The sequence below is a fragment of the Phoca vitulina genome, unplaced genomic scaffold, assembly GCF_004348235.1.
Source record: "Phoca vitulina isolate PV1807 unplaced genomic scaffold, GSC_HSeal_1.0 scaffold60, whole genome shotgun sequence".
NCBI classification, from domain to species: domain Eukaryota; kingdom Metazoa; phylum Chordata; class Mammalia; order Carnivora; family Phocidae; genus Phoca; species Phoca vitulina.
The window spans coordinates 4183951-4201351 of NW_022589763.1; the positions used below are offsets into that span (position 1 = coordinate 4183951).

A 17401-nucleotide genomic window follows, 5' to 3' on the forward strand; every position below is an offset into this window, starting at 1 on the left:
GACCTTGGAATATAGGGCTACCGTCTTTTCACGTTTATCCATGAAGCACAGATGGGCTCAGAACCAGCTTCCATGGCACAGCTCTGGAGTGCACTAGAAATCACCCAAATGTCTTGGAAGCTCTATTTAATAATGGAGTGGTCTTCTTGAGCAATGACAAAGGTGATGCGCACTCTTTGGTCTTGAGTTTTTAAGCAACTTTGCTCTGAGCCTCTCTCCATCCGTGCCTTGGAGACTGTTCACACCTTGGAGTTGCTGGATGTGACTGGGCCTCACTGGACTCCACTTCACATTTACACCACCTACTGCCCCTCTCCTCCATCTGAAAAACTCACCTATCAGCCAAGCCACATCTGAGGGACCTCTGAGGGACTGTTAGATTGGATCACTTGAAATTGCCATTTGTACAGGTCAAGAATAACTAAGTGTTGGCAAATCCATGGAGTTCATGACCAGTGGTTCTCCACCTGGGGCAATTTTGCCCTCCCTGAGGACACTTGGCAGTGTTTGGACCCATTTTGGGTTGTCATTAATGGGAGGACGTGGTACCGGAATTCGTCAGATTGATGTCAAGGACACTGCTAAATACCCTACAATGCAGGGAACAGCCCTGCCACACGTACACACAGCAAAGACTCATCCAGCCCCAAATTTCAAAGGGTCACAGTGGAGAAATCCTGCTACAGTCCAAGGAATCACCCATGGGCCAAACGGCAATCCATGGGCCACAGATAACCCTTGCAAATCATTTTGTTTGTTCTCTGCATTGTCCCAAACTTAATGGTAGTTAGATTAATAGTACCATCAGCTGAACCTCCGTTGTTACAGTGAACCTACTCATGTCTTTACACCACCTGCCTGACCCATGGACACAGCTGACTTTCCAACCCTCTGGTGTTGAAGAACCATATACTAAATCCGTGCTTCTCAAACAGTAGCAATTTTGCATTCCCATTTTCCCCTCCCCGTCCTAGAGACACTTGGCAATGTCTGAAGATGTTCTTGGTTGTCACAACTGGGAGAAATTCGTGGTGTTGGGGGGGTGCTATTGGGATCTAGTGTGTAAAGGCCAGGGACGTTGATCCTCATCCTGTAATGCACAGGGCATCCCCCACAACAAAAAAATCATCTACTGCAAATGTCAGTGGTGCCAAGGTGGAGAAACTGTTTCCATCCAATATGATGTAGGATATAAGAACATGCACCCAAAGCCACACTGCCTGGTTCTAATGGTTTCACCACTTGCTTGTTGTGTCTGCTTGAGTAGATTAGCTAAAACGGTAATAATGATAATTTTTGCCTCAGGTTTATAAGAAGGATTGAGTAAGTAATTATAGGTTATTTCCTTTGAATGGTGCTGGGTACATTGATGTTGGCTATTACTACCTTTAGAATTCTCTTTAAGATAAAAATTGCAAGATCTAATCATTGACAGAAAATTCATCAAAGTATCTAGACTGCTGGAATTAATTTGAGATTCTAGTTTTTGTTTTGGGGTTTTTTTTTTTTTTTTTTTACGCCCAGTAGAGATCATTCCCTTCTAACCAACATGCACCCATGTTGGCTTAATGGAATAATTTTGAACAGGACGTTCACAATGGCAGAACATTATTGTACAAGTTCTATAGGTAGAAAGCTAGCTCATCACAGGTAAGCAATGACTTTTTGTGGGCTGAGGGTTTTTTTTTTTTTTTTGCATTGTTTTCATCCCAGAAAAGTGGCCACCCTGTTGAAACCAGGACAGGCTGCCCTCCATTAAACGTGAAATGCTGGAGTACAGTACCACATTTTTCCAGTATAGAAAAAGAGCCACTTAGACCAGCATAGAGCTTGAGCTGTCACATTCTTATCCCAATACTCCTAAGAATGGGTGTTGAACAGTGTATAAATGTGTGCTCCCATTTCACGAGTGTCCCAGAAAGCCTGGGTTACTCCTCCAACCTGATCCCCTGTAGTTTGTCAAAGATAAGCCACTTGAGGGGCTCCAGCCTGATTTGGATGTGTAAAAAGACAAAGATTCTGCAGAAATTATTTGGATTAGAAACAAAGGAGACAGCTGGTAAATAAGCAGGTGAGTTTTTCTCATTAAGGTATGGGGAAAACAGTCGGCCGCGTCCTGAATGCCCTGCTCACCTTCAGCGGAGAAGGAAGAACAATCTTATCAGGTAAGGTCATTCCGCTTGGCAGCTCTGCAACACCTGTCTCGCCCTTCATTAATCCACAGGGGCAGGCGGGAGGAAACCTGTGACTCTTTATCACCAAGACACCGACGAAAACAAGGCAGGCTGTCAGGAGTCTCCATTTCAATTCCACGATTCAAAAATAAAAATCAGGATTATTCTTCTCCTCTCTTATTTGCTTCTTGTTTATGTTGTCAGGGAGGCTCTCATCTGATCACCTGTATTGTTTGTCTTTTTCATTGTCTGAGTTTTACTGTATTTGAGAAAATTGCAAAGGTTTGTGATCACGGCAGCATCTTCTTGTGGCTTGGAGGGCTGCTTTAGAGAACCATCACAAACTCATTGAGTCTGTTGGACAGGATTCTGGGAAAGCCTGGCAGCTGGGCTCTCAGTCAGAGTTAAATAAATAGCAATTGGGATGGCTAGAGAGAACCAATATGAGGAAACAGTTTCCCAGCATTTGCTGGGGTCTTTTCACCTGTGGAACCCAAGTGATCTAAAAGGAAGATAAATTAGAGGCACATTCTGTTGTACAGATGGTTTCCTTCAGTCTGCCTTGGGCATGACAAGTTTAAAGGACATGTGACTGAGTGATGTAGATACATCTTTCCCATTGTATGGGCTCTATTTTGATGGCATGTTTCCCCCCTTCTGGGTCTTTTCCTTGACAAAAGGGAGCTGTCTCCTGTGAAGTGAGATGAAAGAGCTCAAGCAAATTCTGAATTTCCCTCTATTCTTGCCTTCCCATGAGAGGATATTAATAAGACCTGGGAGAGTGAGTCCAAAGATGGGTAAACTATGACGCGCTGGGCAAATCTGTCCATACTCATTCATGTATTGTCATTATGTATTATGGTGGGTTTTGCTCTACAATAGCACAACTGAGTCTATGTGACAGAGACTGCACTGCCTAAAAAGCCGAACACATTTACTAACCGTACTCTACAGGAAAAGTTTGCTGACCCTTGTTTGGAGGTAAGGAATCAGAGACCCAGAGTGCGGAGATAGTTTTTCAAGACCACAGAGGCAGGTAAGGTTGGACGCAGGCACCATGTTTGTTTTTAGGGCTTCCTGATAGAGTCATAAGTTCGTCTCTAACATTTACCAAAAACGTTAACACTCATCACATGGTGGCACATTCTCTATCACAAATTAACTTCACCTGTAAGAGATGTCTTTGTGTGATGACAGCAAGGAAGAAAGGAGAGCGCAGATGGATGGATTGCCAGCATTTAAGTTGGGGCTGTTTCCTCCCAAACGATATTTCGGGCTACACTTCACTCACACTGTGCCCACCTGCATTAAGGATGGAATGTCACTTTCTAAATCATTCAGAACCTGACCAATGGTTATGCAATGGCAGGCTGCTAGTCAATTTGCTCGCTCGTTCCTGTGCACAGTTTGTGAATCACTTGTGTTCTCTACCTCTTAAGTCTATGGAAATCAGTTTAACTGAGTTCAGAAGTGTGTGGGCATGGGTGGGAATTCTTCTTTTGACTCTATTAAATGGGGAAAAAAATCTGTCCTCATTTTTCTAAAAATGGTTATTTTAATCAATTCATGAATCTTGCAGAGATGTGAAAGTGAAGGGCACCTCTGGTCGGAGGGGTTGCAGACAGAGTCAGAATCCCATCTATGAACTCATAATAACAGATTGATACACACAACGGGGAAAATCATTTTTCATCACTTCAATATTGGGACCAATTTCATGTTTGACCTCGGAGGCTCGCATGCATCCTACTTCTTGAATATTTCACACGGGTTAAAAATTACATTGATACTTCCAGCCATTTCCAGAAAAACAAATTTGAGTGTGGCTTGTCAGACTTTCAGGGAAATACAGAGAGGCAAAAAAAAAAAAAAAGTTCATTGATGGGACAAAGAGGGTTGTTGACTTTCCCTCCACAAGTTCATGAACTTTCTTTCCTGTTTGGGTAGTTTTATTATTTATAGAAATGGAGTCATCTCAAGATGGACTTGAAAAACACATATTAAACTTTTCCTTGGGTGTTTCTAGTGTCGCCTGGAAAGATTTGGTAGAAAAGTCTGCAGTGCTTGGAGTTAACTGGAAAGTTGAGAATTTCTCAGGAACATGCTCAGTATGGGTGTGCTGTCTTCCCAGCTTACCTTGACGGTAGGGTTGAAACCTCTGAATGGTCCAAGGGTTAGGATGACAAAGAGCCATGTTATGAAGGGATCCTGCCCCTTTTCCCAAACTCCCCCTTGTTTTAAGACCCACACTTTAGTGAAGTCTGTGGTTCATCTATGTCTATGGTTTCTGATTCGGTCTCTCTGGGTATGGGCACTGAGGGTCGCTCTTGACGTTTTTGCCAAATTCAAGGTGGTTTCTGAAGCTTTACTTTGGATGGAGCAGGTGCAGAAGATTCAGAACTGTCCTGGAGCAGAGTTATCCTTGTAGAAGACCAGCGCCCCTCAGAATTGTCACGTGTTCCTTTAAAAGGAGTTCCATTTTTCAAACGGTTTGTGATTTGACTGCAAGCCAAACGCTACAACACTCATGGAAGGCTGTCAGATGCAGGAGCTCCTCAAAAGCTCAGAGATACAGAACCGTATGAATGTGGTTTACAAGCTTCCAACCAGCATTTCCCAAATGCGTTGGGCAGTAGAAACTGTCTGTCTCGGGAGAATAACAACCTCCCACACACCTGCATTGCATGAAATACAATGTTGGAAGGGCTGCACGATGTTATTAAAAGGCAGATTATCAGGCGCCTGGGTGGCTCAGTCGTTAAGCGTCTGCCTTCGGCTCAGGTCATGATCCCAGGGTCCTGGGATCGAGCCCCGCATCGGGCTCCCTGCTCAGCTGGAAGCCTGCTTCTCCCACTCCCACTCCCACTCCCCCTGCTTGTGTTCCTGTTCTCACTATCTCTCTCTCTGTCAAATAAATAAATAAAATCTTTATAAAAAAAAAAGGCAGATTATCATTCTGGAGGCCTGGGGATGGGGCTGGAGAGTGCCCCTTTCTGACAAGCTCCCAGGTGGGGCTGATGCTGCTGGTCCATAGACACTGAGAAGCAAAGGGATGGGGACCACCCACAAAAGTTGCAGCTTCTGTCTTCCCGTGCTTTGTTCTTCCTTCATTTGAACCACCTGGTATCGTCCGTCCTTAGTTACTGTTATTTGAATCCCCACCAAGTCAAGCACAGCTGCACATTATAATCACCTGAAAAGCTTTTAAACTAACTCAGTAGTGCCTCGGTGGCTCGGTCAGTTAAGCATCTGACTCCTGGTTTCAGCTTGGATCACGATCTTGGGGTCGTGGGATCGAGTCCCGCATCGGGAGTCCGCTTGGGATGCTCCCTCTGCCTCTCCTCCTGCTCGCTCTCTCTCCATCTCTTTCTCTAACATAAATAAATCAATGTTTAAAAAATTAAATAAAAGAAAACAGCCAGGTCCCAGAACGATGAAATCAGTATCTCTAGAGCACTGTCTGGACATTTCTTTTTTAAATCAGGGGTGACATTCATAGAACATAAAATTAACCATTTAAAAATGTACAACCTAGTAGCTTCTAGCACATTCACAAGCATGAGCTCGACCTCGTTTTTGCACATTTCATGGCTCCCAAAGAAACTCTGTACCTGGTGCCCCTGGACCTCAGCTCCGTCCCGGCAACCAAGTAAACTGCTTTCTGTCTTTATGCATCTTCCCATTCTGGACATCTGATATGCATAGAATCATACAATATGTGGTCTTTTGTGTCCGGCTCTGTTCACTCAGCCTGAGGCTCTCAAGGATCAGCCACACTGTAGCAGGTGTCAGAAGGTTACTGCTCTTTATGGCCCAGTACTGTTCCACAGAGGGGCTGGACCACATTTTGTGGATCCGTTAGTCTGTTGACGGACATATGGGCTGTCTTCGACCTTTGCCGATGGTGACTAGCACGGCTATGAATGTTTGCTGGCATACCTCTGTTTGGACACCTGTTTACATTCTTTTTAGATCTGTGCCTAGGTGTGGAACTGAAGAATCATAGGCTAATTGCATTTTTAATTTATTGAAGAAATGGCAAACTTTTTTAACAGTGGCTGCACCACCTCACATTGCCACTGGACACTGCTGTTTTTTAAAAGTACCCCACTGAGTTCTGTCACCACCCAGTGTGGACAAGGACGGTCCTACAAGGCAGGTTGTCTCTGTTAACACTCCTGATACATATTTGTTTAATTCAGTGGGGTCCCTGGGCCCATAGCATCAGCATTAGCTGGGAACTTGTTAGAAGTGTCAATTCTTGTTTCCCACGTGAGGCCTACTTAATCGGACACCCCGAGGGTGGCGAGGGGCAGTCCCCATTTTAAGCAAGTCCTCCGGAGGACTTTACAACTTCGGAACTGATGCCCTCCACGCAATTTCATCACTTGCAATGTGTTCACTCAATTCTACCTCCTGTGCATCTTCCCACATCGTGAATCATGATTTGAAAGTACACTTAAATACCTGTATATACGATTTTAAAACAAAACAAGCCCATTTTGCATTCAACTGTTCCTTTTGGGGGGTGGGGACAACATTTGGGTCTTCCCGTTCTTTCTGCCTGAGTATATAAATAGTACTCAGTGAATATTCTTGACAATAAATATTTGCCAACATGTCCGAATATTTCCACTGGTTAAGTTTTGAATTATAATTAGCAGATTACAGTCTGGACCCCTTCCTCCTTTACACGGGTTGGTTAATTCAGTGGCTGTGGGTTTTCTCTGTGCATGGAAAATGGATACTTTCATACATCCCAAATGAGGAAGACGATATGGAATATTGGTGAGGTCTAGCACATTGTTGCTGTGTCACCAATTATGGGTTGACTTACTTCCCAAATCAGGGGGGAATAAATATGGAGCCGTATTCATGCTCTAGAGTTCCAGTCTCCCGCTGTTTTGTTTTTTTTTTTCAATATTTAGGATGCTCTGGGCCAGCTATTTAATTTCTCAGTCCGTCGTTTCTCTGTCTACAACTGAAGAGAGTTCGCAGAGCTGTTCAGCATCATCAGGTGAGAGAATGAACAAGTGGGGAACGCACTTATTCACCGAAACACAATGCAACTTCTGACATGTTTTCCTAACTCTGTCCACTGCTTTGAGAAGTTCACTCCTAGAGGATGCCCCGTCAAGGAGTATCCTCATTTGATATGAGGCTTTAATAAGCCTGCCCTAAGCGGTTTTCTTGGCTCTGAATTCTTAAGGGGCCACAGAATCTTTGTTCTTTGCATGTGCATAGTTCTGTGCCTGTTTGAACCCACGACCCAAATTTCTGGGTGTCCCTTCATCTCACGTAGGATTTGTAAACAGTATATTCCTAGATTATATTCCACTTCTTAAAAAGAAAAGCCATGGATGAGGGAATGCATCACTGTTATATGACTAGGTTTGGTTTGAGTCCAAAAAGAATATTTACCTTGCTTGTATGCTTGTGTTTTGTTTTTTTTTTTAAGATTTATTTATTTGAGAGAGAGCGTGTGTGCACAATGGGAGGGGGGAGAGGCAGAAGGAGAGAACCTAAAGCAGACTCCCCAATGAACGTGGAGACCAACACAGGGCTCGATCCCACAACCCTGAGATCATGACCTGAGCCAAAATCAAGATGCGTAACCGACTGAGCCACCCAGGGGCCCCTTGTTTGCTGGTTTTTATACACAGCAATTTTGCTCTGTCATTGGTTTGTACAGTAAAAAAAAAAAAAAAGCCCAAACAAGGAAAAATGTGGGAAAAAGCAGCCAAGGAATAAGGCCCACAAACGTGGAGACTCTAATAACTGAATACTTGAACTCAATAAATTCTAGTCAACGTGGAAAACTCTTCTTGTCTTGATGGTGTGACATCAAGCATACAGATACCATAAAACAAAACAACCTGCCCAGTTTGAGATGATAAGAATCAAGAACCCAAATCAAGTTCCCAGCGCACTTAACATAAAACATATGTTTGGAGGACATCCCAGGTATGAGGAGGAACACAGCCCTGTTGCATCTTCCCTGATAACAAAAAATGTGAATAATTCCTCACTCTCCCTCCTTTTTTTTTTTGCCCCTGATGCAGAGTTAAGGGGAAAATTTAATATTGTTGGTTAGCATATTTGCTCCCAAGGCCTTTCCATGTTTATGCTGTGCTATTTCTTTTATATTCCTCTTTACGGAGGTCACCTCAAATCCTTTTTACAGAAGAGGCAACAGAAAAACAGAAAAGCAAAACCGAGCAAGCCAACAGATACAGTAAGGTGCCAGACAAACTTGGTAGTGCTTTGTCTTTTCCAAACCTCCATAGCATGGTCCCTACTTCACTGGAAACTAGGACACCAACGTGAACATAAGTAACACCATCCATTTCCACGAGGTGCCTGTAACAAGTCTTGGCTTTCGCTCACAATTAGGAAAATCTCTAGACCTGGAGAGGTGCCACCAGCGATAATAGGCCATAGAGCTGCTCTAATAGCTTTAAAAGGTCCTTGCCCACCCAGTCCCTGCACCATCAATGATATTTCTTGCAATAAAGATGGGTTTTGAAAAGACGATTCTGGAGCAGATCAGAGGAGATTCTGGAGCAGATCAGAGGAGATTCTGGCATGTTTTCATGAGCCCAACAGAGAAGGCATGGGATCTGTGAAAAACAGAGTGCTTTGGACTGCTTACGGAAGCAGAGAGGGGCGTCTGTCTTTCCCTTCCCTTTTCTCTTTCCCGGTGAAACGGGCACCGTCCCCAAAGTTTCAAAGGGAGGACTTGCTAAGGGGGCAGTGTAAAAAAGGGAAACCTGAACACACCCTCAACCTGCACCAGGACCCATGCTCCCACGGCAAATAGGATTATCTCTGTGTTTCCTGATGGGGCGGCTGAGGAGAGGAGGGATGCACCTGTAGCCATGACTTTATGCCAGGAGTCCGGGCAAGCCTCCCTCAGCCTGTTGCCGCAAAGAGGCTTGATTTCAAGAGTTAAAGCCCTCCCCATCCACCCGAGCATCTCTCTCCTCCTGGAAGAAACGTGGTGACTCCGGGCTTGCTGCAAGGGACACAAGGTGTGATTCAGCCCCCTTTGGATGCGTCTGCTTCCCTAAATGTCAGAAGCAGGGAGCAGAGCACCATTTGCATGTGGAGTGCTGAAGGAAGCTCTTCAAGGGCGAGCAGCCCAGCAGGAAAAGGGGCTCCCCACCAGGGAGAAGGAAAAAAAAAAAAAAAAAAGTAAGCAAGAGGCTTTCTTTCGGGCGGAGCTGACAAATGCAGGGTTAAATAAAAACGGAGGTATTGGTTGGAAACCGGCAGCCTTTGTTTCCTGTTAATCACTTTGGATTTGCTGCAGCCTGAGAAAGGCACATTTGTTATGCAGACAGTGTTCATTGTCAGGGGCTGATCAGGAATGCAGTGGTGCCTGCCACGAAATGAATTAGCTCTCTGAATACCAAACTGGAAAACCAATTCGAACCAGAGCCTGGCACACTGACTCCACCGGGGTTAAAATATACTAAGCACCCATAAGAGCGCGCTTTGTGACCGCTGCTAATTATGGGCTATTTTTAGGAACGGCATCGAGAAAGATCAGGAAGAGGGGAGAGCGGTGCGCCCGACAACACAGCTCATTTATGACGCTGGGCTTCGCAAGCCCTGTCTCCAAGCCCATTTCCCAGGCTCTGGAACGGCCTTTATGTGTTACTCAATAATTTATTATTTTACCCGCCTTATGAATGTTGGGAATTTCAGCTATTCTGAGCATGTGCTCTCAGAGGGAATGAAAGCGAAGCTTCAGTGTGCCCACAGAGAAAGGCAAAGGGCTCCGGGGACATTCCCTCCCTGCCCTTGGTGTCAGCCTGGAAGACTCAGGTGACGAGGACTCAGGCAAGGAGCCCATTGCGCAGAATCTGGTGTACAGGAAGCACTGAGCTCCAAATGGCTATTTAGGACACAAAGAGGGGAGTAGGGGGCACACCTCTGGTCGTATTCTGGTGGGCACCCACTGAGTCTGTCAGCCAGGTGGCTTTCATGGTTGTCCATTGTTCCTTTCGTTAACTTCCACGTTCTTGCACTTCCCAGCACAATACAAAGCTCAGATCCACAGCATTTGAACTGCCCTTGGACCAGACCTATTGCACGTGGCTGACCTTCAGCCTCCCCACTCAACTTCAAGGCTTTGTAGCTTCTAACTATCACCATGGCGGCGCTGTGAAATCAAGGGAAAGGAAAGTCCCCATCTTCATGTTCCGTAGCGTGTTCTTGCACTGGTGCGGCTCCTTTGATTAATGGTAACAAGTGCAACCCCTCCCCCAAGTATCTCGTCTCAGGAGGATGTGCCAGCCAACCAAAGATGTGCACACACACACACATATACACACACAGAACCAAGGACAACAGCAACAGTAAAAATCCAAGTGGGAGGGAGGGAAACCTTAATCACATTACCTATGGGAGGAAGTATCCATTCAGCAAACTAGCAATGCACACACACCATATCCCACTAGGAGGCAAGGAAGCACAATGGCATGACCCACTAGAGAAGATAGTGTTCATTCATCAAACTTTTATGGGCCTGGCATTGCAGGATGTCCAGGTAATATAGATTTGTCTTTTTCTCGAGAGATGCATATCCCTCCAAGAGGCTGTGCGTCACCGATCACGGTGTCCCATTTTGTGATCATTAAGACATGAGGACTTGGTGTCGTGTGGTGCTTTCCTTGGGATGCCCCTGCCTACAGCATTTCCCCCAAATGCTACTGTTCCCCAATATTCAGAGATAAAGGTATTGATACACAACCACAGAAGGAAAAGTTCCTGCCTCTCTCAATCCCCCTCGAGGTTAAGGGTTGGTGTTTGTTCTGCCTTGATTTTGTTGCAGAGACAGACACCACATGCCACAGATGACCCTTAAGTATCTGGGGTGTGAGATCCATAGTTCTCATCTCAATACATCTTTGTCTCCTTCAGAAAGTCCCAGGGGAAATAATTCTAGGGAAGTGGCTCTCAAGTGGGGGATATCTGGTAATGACTGGGGTTATCTTTGGTCTTCGAAATTGCTGGAGGTCAGGGTTGGTATCTCGGGGACAGAGGCCAGGGATGCCGCCAAACGTCTCACAAGGCACACACAACCCTCCCACTCAAAGAATCACCTGGCCCAAAATGTTGGTCATCTCAAAGTTGAGGCCCTGCTTTAGGAGTGGTTGTTTTCGGATGCCTGGCAGGTTGAATCCTACGTGAAATAGTCGGGCCTGAACTTGACAAACCAGTGAACAAAATGCTTAGGAAAGTCATTTCGCAAGGGGCTTATTTCTTCTGAATGTGCCACAAGGCTCTCCAGATCCCATAAAACCCCATCCCATCTGGACCACCCGAGACAACACACAGGCTCTCCTGGGTGTCAGCAATGTGCGGGTCATTCCTGGGAACGTGGGCCATATTGGATGCGGCTGGGTCCCCGCCCAGCAGGGAAATCCGGGTGCCTGGGACTCCTTCTCCGTTTTCCTCTGAAGGCAAACCCCGCCTGAGACAGTAGGACTCTGTCTGAGCACTGGGCCATTTTAAAACCTGTCTGAGATTCCTGACAACACCGAGAAACTGTGATAATGACACCCACCCTGGGTCTGGCCTTTCCCGGGCACGTTGGAGCCCACAGAGAGCAGCCTGGTCATCGATAAGAGTGTTGTTGGATAGAAAAAGGAAGAAATGTCCTCTGTGTTCTGTGTGCAATGAGATTAGGCAGCATTTTCAAAATATGAGGGCTGGTAGGTTCACCATGAAATCTGAGCTTACCTTATCAGATTAGCTAATTTCTCGAGGATGCTTCTCCTGCTATCAAGCGTATGTGCATCGTTTCTGAAACGTGAGTCCTGAGGTTCTGCACATATAACGGGCCCCACTCCCTCACTCGGAAAATTGGGAGAAGAGGGAATTTGCGAACAGTGCGTTGTGTGAGCCCCGGGAATTAGTGCAAGCTTCTTAATCAGCAGGCGATCATTTGGCAATGCACGTGGGTGGTGAACAATGAAGCGATGAATGGGTTTCTTATTTATGGAGCGTTACAGATGGTTGGACTTTTGCATTTAGGATTCAAGAACGGCAGGTCTGTGTTTTTATGCGGGGTAGGTGCCCTGAGGCCGAGGCTCCACAAAGGCATCCCCATAATCATCGTCTAGCAAGTGGATGATGTGCCCTGGTCCATTCTGCCGTTGGCGTGTTATTCACGGGCTGTCCTGGGTGGACGGGTGCTTACGTCATTTGTGTTTGATGCTGGGAATCTGCAAGGTGGTAAGTACTGGACACAATCCCAGAGGTCGGGGCTGGCCTCCTCCTCCTGGAATCAGATTGCATTCCTGGGACGCTGCAGGGAACTGACTGATTGGGTCTGAGAGGACCCAGATTCTAAGAAGAGGGGCCCAAGTCTACGGCATGATGGCCTCGAGCCATCCCTTGTCAAAGGGGCGAAGCCACGTGCTCACTGTAGTTGATCCACACGTTCTGTCCCATCCAGCACATAACAGTGGAGGCCTCTCTGCAGTCTGACTCTGGCTTCACGAGGTTATTCCCTAATCCACAATAATAGAGACTTCCTTGCTGACAGGCTGGCTTCTGTATTTCCTCTGCACGCACCGCCCTCCTTACCCTGACTTCTCGGAACCTTGTTTTTGTCAGGTCAGAGCCTAGTCTCTGCACACGTGAACATGAACGTGCCATCTGTGTAGGCAGGCCTCTCATTTCCGACAGAGAGAGCGGAGAACGTGTCCGTGACGGAGCCGTCGCCTACGCCGGGAGACACATGCCAGGACGGACAGGAGACACGGAGAGCGATGCCCGCAGAGAACCAAACGCAAAACGGAACTCGGGCTCATCACCTGCAGGGGCGGCTTCTCCGTCTCCCACAAACACTGACCACAACCCCGGGGTCTCCCCACCACACTGCACTTTGCACGGCTGCTGTGAAAAACTAAATTTAAATCCCTTCCCAGAGACACCTGCGATCCCACCGCCTGCCATCCTCCCTTCCACCAATGTGAACGTTTTACCAAAGAGCGATTCCTTATTCCAATTGATTTGATGGATGAAATGTTACTCTGTTTGATCTGATTCCATCAGTGACGACTCAAAACGGGTTTTCTCCTTAGACTCAGTATTGGCTAATTTTAGATACGGTCCTTTCTATACAGGAAGCTGTATAGATGTTACTGAAGTTAAACTACTAAATCACTACGTTGCATTACCTAAGGTTTTATTTTGCTTTTCTTTTAAAATGCCTCTACCCGCCAAATAGCTTCACCTATGGGTGAGAAAATTCATTAGCGAATTTCCTATTATCCAGGGATGCGTTTGCAAGACATTCGCCATTTCAATATTTGAGCATTCCTCTACAAATTATATTACTCTCGTCGATGTTTTCCATTTTCATAGAAATTGCCACTTCCTGAACCTTCACTGCATTATCTCCCGGGAGGGTGTCCTCACCTCACACGCATCTGGTAGGTTTGAGACTCCTTCCCGTGCAACCAATAATCACTACGTAACTTTCCTGTCCAGAAAATTTGCCTTTCGTTCCTTAATGTTATAAACTTGTGCTTTGTTTCCCCATCGCTGTCTTAGCTTGACGCAAGAAATGAGCAACATGCCAAACGCTTGAACCGTAATATGCTTTTATCACAGCTTCCCCACACACACCAAATAAAAACTCTAATAACTTTATAAGGAAGATATTTTGTACAGAAGGACAAACTGGGCAGCATCTCTGATAAAACGGATGTGGGTTTCACGGCAAGGCATTTGTAGACTTGAGTGGTTTCCTACCTACCATACGCGTCTTTCTTTCAAGGGAGTGAGACTCTTTCCCTTCTCCCCACATGCACATTCTGCGTGATGTAACCACAACATACCTTGCTCATGTTCATTGGGCGATGTTCAAGGTCTTTCCCTCGAAATTTCATCCACCATTTAAGGTCTGAACCAAGATGAACCACGTCCATGAATACTCTGCGCACTGCTCTCTCTCTCTCTCTTTCTAAGACCCCAAAGCATTTATAGTATAGTTCCTTGTTGTCTCAATGCAAGTGTCAACTCAATGCCATCCCATGTTTCACTCGCTTCTTCAATACCTGTTTATTGATCATCTACTATGAGCCCAAAGGCTCAATCCAAGCACATAACAATAGGGAGAGAGAGATATTTGATGCCTGGCTCTTAGAGTTTAAAATCTTGAAGCAGAAACAGACATCAAGCAGAAACACACACAAGGTATTTATTTATTAAGATCATGAGTCCCACTTCAAGAAGAGGAACATCTATATAAGATAAGGACCGGTCTCATATAGATCTCAGCTTCTCTGGGTGAAATTCCCAGCAGTGTCTCGAAAGGAAAAAAAAAAAAGAGAGATAAAGGGAAAACTAAAGAAAAAGACAAGAACAAGACACCCTCTGGATGAATAATTTCTATTACTGTGTACAGATTCTTTGCAACAGCACCCACCTTTGTGTTCACAGAAGTCATAGTGCAGATTTGAGATACTCCAAACATTCTCTGATGCTTTGAGTCTCTGTATGTACAGACCTCTGACTGGGACAGGAGAGTATGTTGCACTTCTCTGCACACCAGATTAAATCATCTAACGCATTCTCAAAGTTGGGAGTTGCTCACTGGCCCATCTGAGCCCCCTTGACTGCCCCTTATCTGCAGCCCACAGTCAATACATCCATCTAATCCCTGGGTCTTGTTCCTCAGGATCTTATAAAATATCCCCACCACTCCTAGATCTTATTCAGTAGACAGATAGTCATTGTATGCCTTTCAAAACCCATGTTTTTTTCTCAACTTTCTGCTCTGTACCATGATGGAGAACACTTCCAGCAGATTTCCCATTTCCGTCCTGAGCATTCTCTCTCCAACCCACCCCATCCCTGAAGGTTGATTTACACCAGAAGATTACAGCAACAGCCTGTCATCACAGCATTGGTCAAATTTCACACAGTTTACCTGATTTATGTGACTTCGCCTCGGTAGACGGACCTCAGACATGATTTGATGGCTGCTCAAAAATCCATTCGAGAATCAAGCAACACAGAGTCAGAATCGTGAATACCTAAAATAAAGCAGAATGTAAATCATGACGAGAGAACACAAAACTGCTTGGTCTGGCCTCAAACCCTTTGGACCTTGGGCTGGTTGCTGAATATAAGCTTAAAGGTCTGCGTGTCTGCTATTTGTAGCTGTGAGCACCGGTATAGATCATCATGTTTTGACCTCTTTATTGAGGTAGACACCCAGGGAAGAAATAGAATGTCTGTGTCATTGTTAGAGAGTATTTCCCCATTGCTTGGTCTCTTATTATTCCATTGTGTTTTGCTTTTTGTGCTGTGGAATACTGTTGTTATTATTATTTTTTTTTAATTCTGTGGCATTACTGCTGAAACCAATCCAATGGACACAACTGGAGAGTAGCAGAACATGCCACCCCAAAATATGCCACTTGAGTATACTGATGACTGTGAGCTCTAGCCACTTGAAAACCAGCAGGTGGAGGGGCAGGCTTTCCCTGAACCTCCCTCATCTGCCTAAAGACACATCCTCCAGGAGGAACTCAGCTGTCATCAGCGCCTTCCCCAGGAGTGTCCTCAACCACAAAGATGGTCTCCTGTAACAGGAGACATTAGATGTCGACTCCACACCCCCCCCAAATTCTGTCCCAAACTGTCTTACCTCCACCTGTCCTCCCGAGGGCCTAGTCATCTTTCCTAAAATCATTCACTCTCCCCGCCTACATGCCCCGTCTCTCCTGGTATTCAGATTCTGAATTGCTGGAGTGGTGGGGGGTGGGAGGGATGGGGTGGCTGTGTGATAGACATTGGGGAATCTATGTGCTATGGTGAGTGCTCTGAATTGTGTAAGACTGATGAATCACAGACCTGTACCTCAGAAACAAATAATACATTATATGTTAAAAAAAAAAAGAAGAAGAAGATAGCAGGAGGGGAAGAATGAAGGGGGGGAAATCAGAGGGGGAGACGAACCATGAGAGACGATGGACTCTGAAAAACAAACTGAGGGTTCTAGAGGGGTGGGGGTGGGGGGATGGGTTAGCCTGGTGATGGGTATTAAAGAGGGCACGTACTGAATGGAAAAAAGTTGGCAGGGCTAAAAGAGGCTCTAAACTTATCTTCATGACCTGATTTGTAATTGTGTGATTCTAACTATTTTGTGATGAATGTGCACAATCATATATTTAGTTTTCTTGATGTGTTAAAAAAAAAGTAAGTTTATTTCAGGTAAAAGAGCATTTATCGAAGTACATTAAAGGCATAAAAATATAACTATCATAGAGTCAAACAATGGAATAGTAACAGACTTTAAAATAAACAAGAAATATGTACAAATATATGGATGAACTCTATAAATATAATATTAAATGATAAGCTTTTAATAAAATCTGGAAACATTTGGAAAAAAAAAAAAAGTAGAATTCAGTAATTCATCACTTACAACACCCAGGGCCGGCATAACAAGTGCTCTCCTTAATACGCATCACCCATCTAACCCAACCTCCACCCACCTCCCTCCAGTAACCCTCATTTTGTTCTCTATCCTTAAGAGTCTCTTATGGTTTGGGACACCTGGGTGGCTCAGTCGGTTAAGCGTCTGCCTTTGGCTCAGGTCATGATCCCAGGGTCCCACATTAGGCTCCCTGCTCAGCGGGAAGCCTGCTTCTCTCTCTGCCTACCACTCCCCCTGCTTGTGCTCTCTCTCTCTGACAAATACATAAATAAAATCTTAAAAAACAAAAATATTCTGAATTCTAAAGCCACTTCTTTGAGTTATCCATTTTTCCTGGGTATCCCCCATGTATACAGGATGTAGATGTGTTCATAAACGTCTGTCTGTTTTTCTCTTGTTAACCTGTCTTTTATTACTGGGTTCTCAGAAGAAAAGGGTTTCCTTCCACTACACAATCCTTTATGTAACTGTAGGTAATTACTTTTCCCTGAAACTCTTTTACACAGTTTCCTAGTGTTTATAGCATAATAATCTCAGCCCCAAAATGAAAATATAATTTATTTGCTGAGGATGGAACAGTATGGCCATTAATGACTTTCTTTTATATTGTCTTTGATACTTGATATGAATTGTCTTTGATACTTGAATTTAATATATACTTACAGTTAAATTGTTTGCACTTATTTTAATCATTAGACTCAAGGATTATCTTTATAGTTATCACCAAAAGCTTGGGAAAAGTTTCACTTGTGAATCTTGA

General features: G+C 44.9%; 1 protein-coding gene across 1 annotated transcript in view; it reads right to left on the bottom strand.

Annotated features, from left to right (window-relative positions):
• Positions 1–7752: 7752 nt before the first annotated feature.
• The window catches only part of PUDP (pseudouridine 5'-phosphatase), a 267324-nt gene continuing 257675 nt past the window's right edge, over positions 7753–17401 (bottom strand). Inside the window, exon 5 of the transcript XR_004297753.1 lies at positions 7753–15232. The gene's annotated coding sequence lies outside the window, so the exon portion shown is untranslated. The remainder of the gene's footprint in view (positions 15233–17401) is intronic.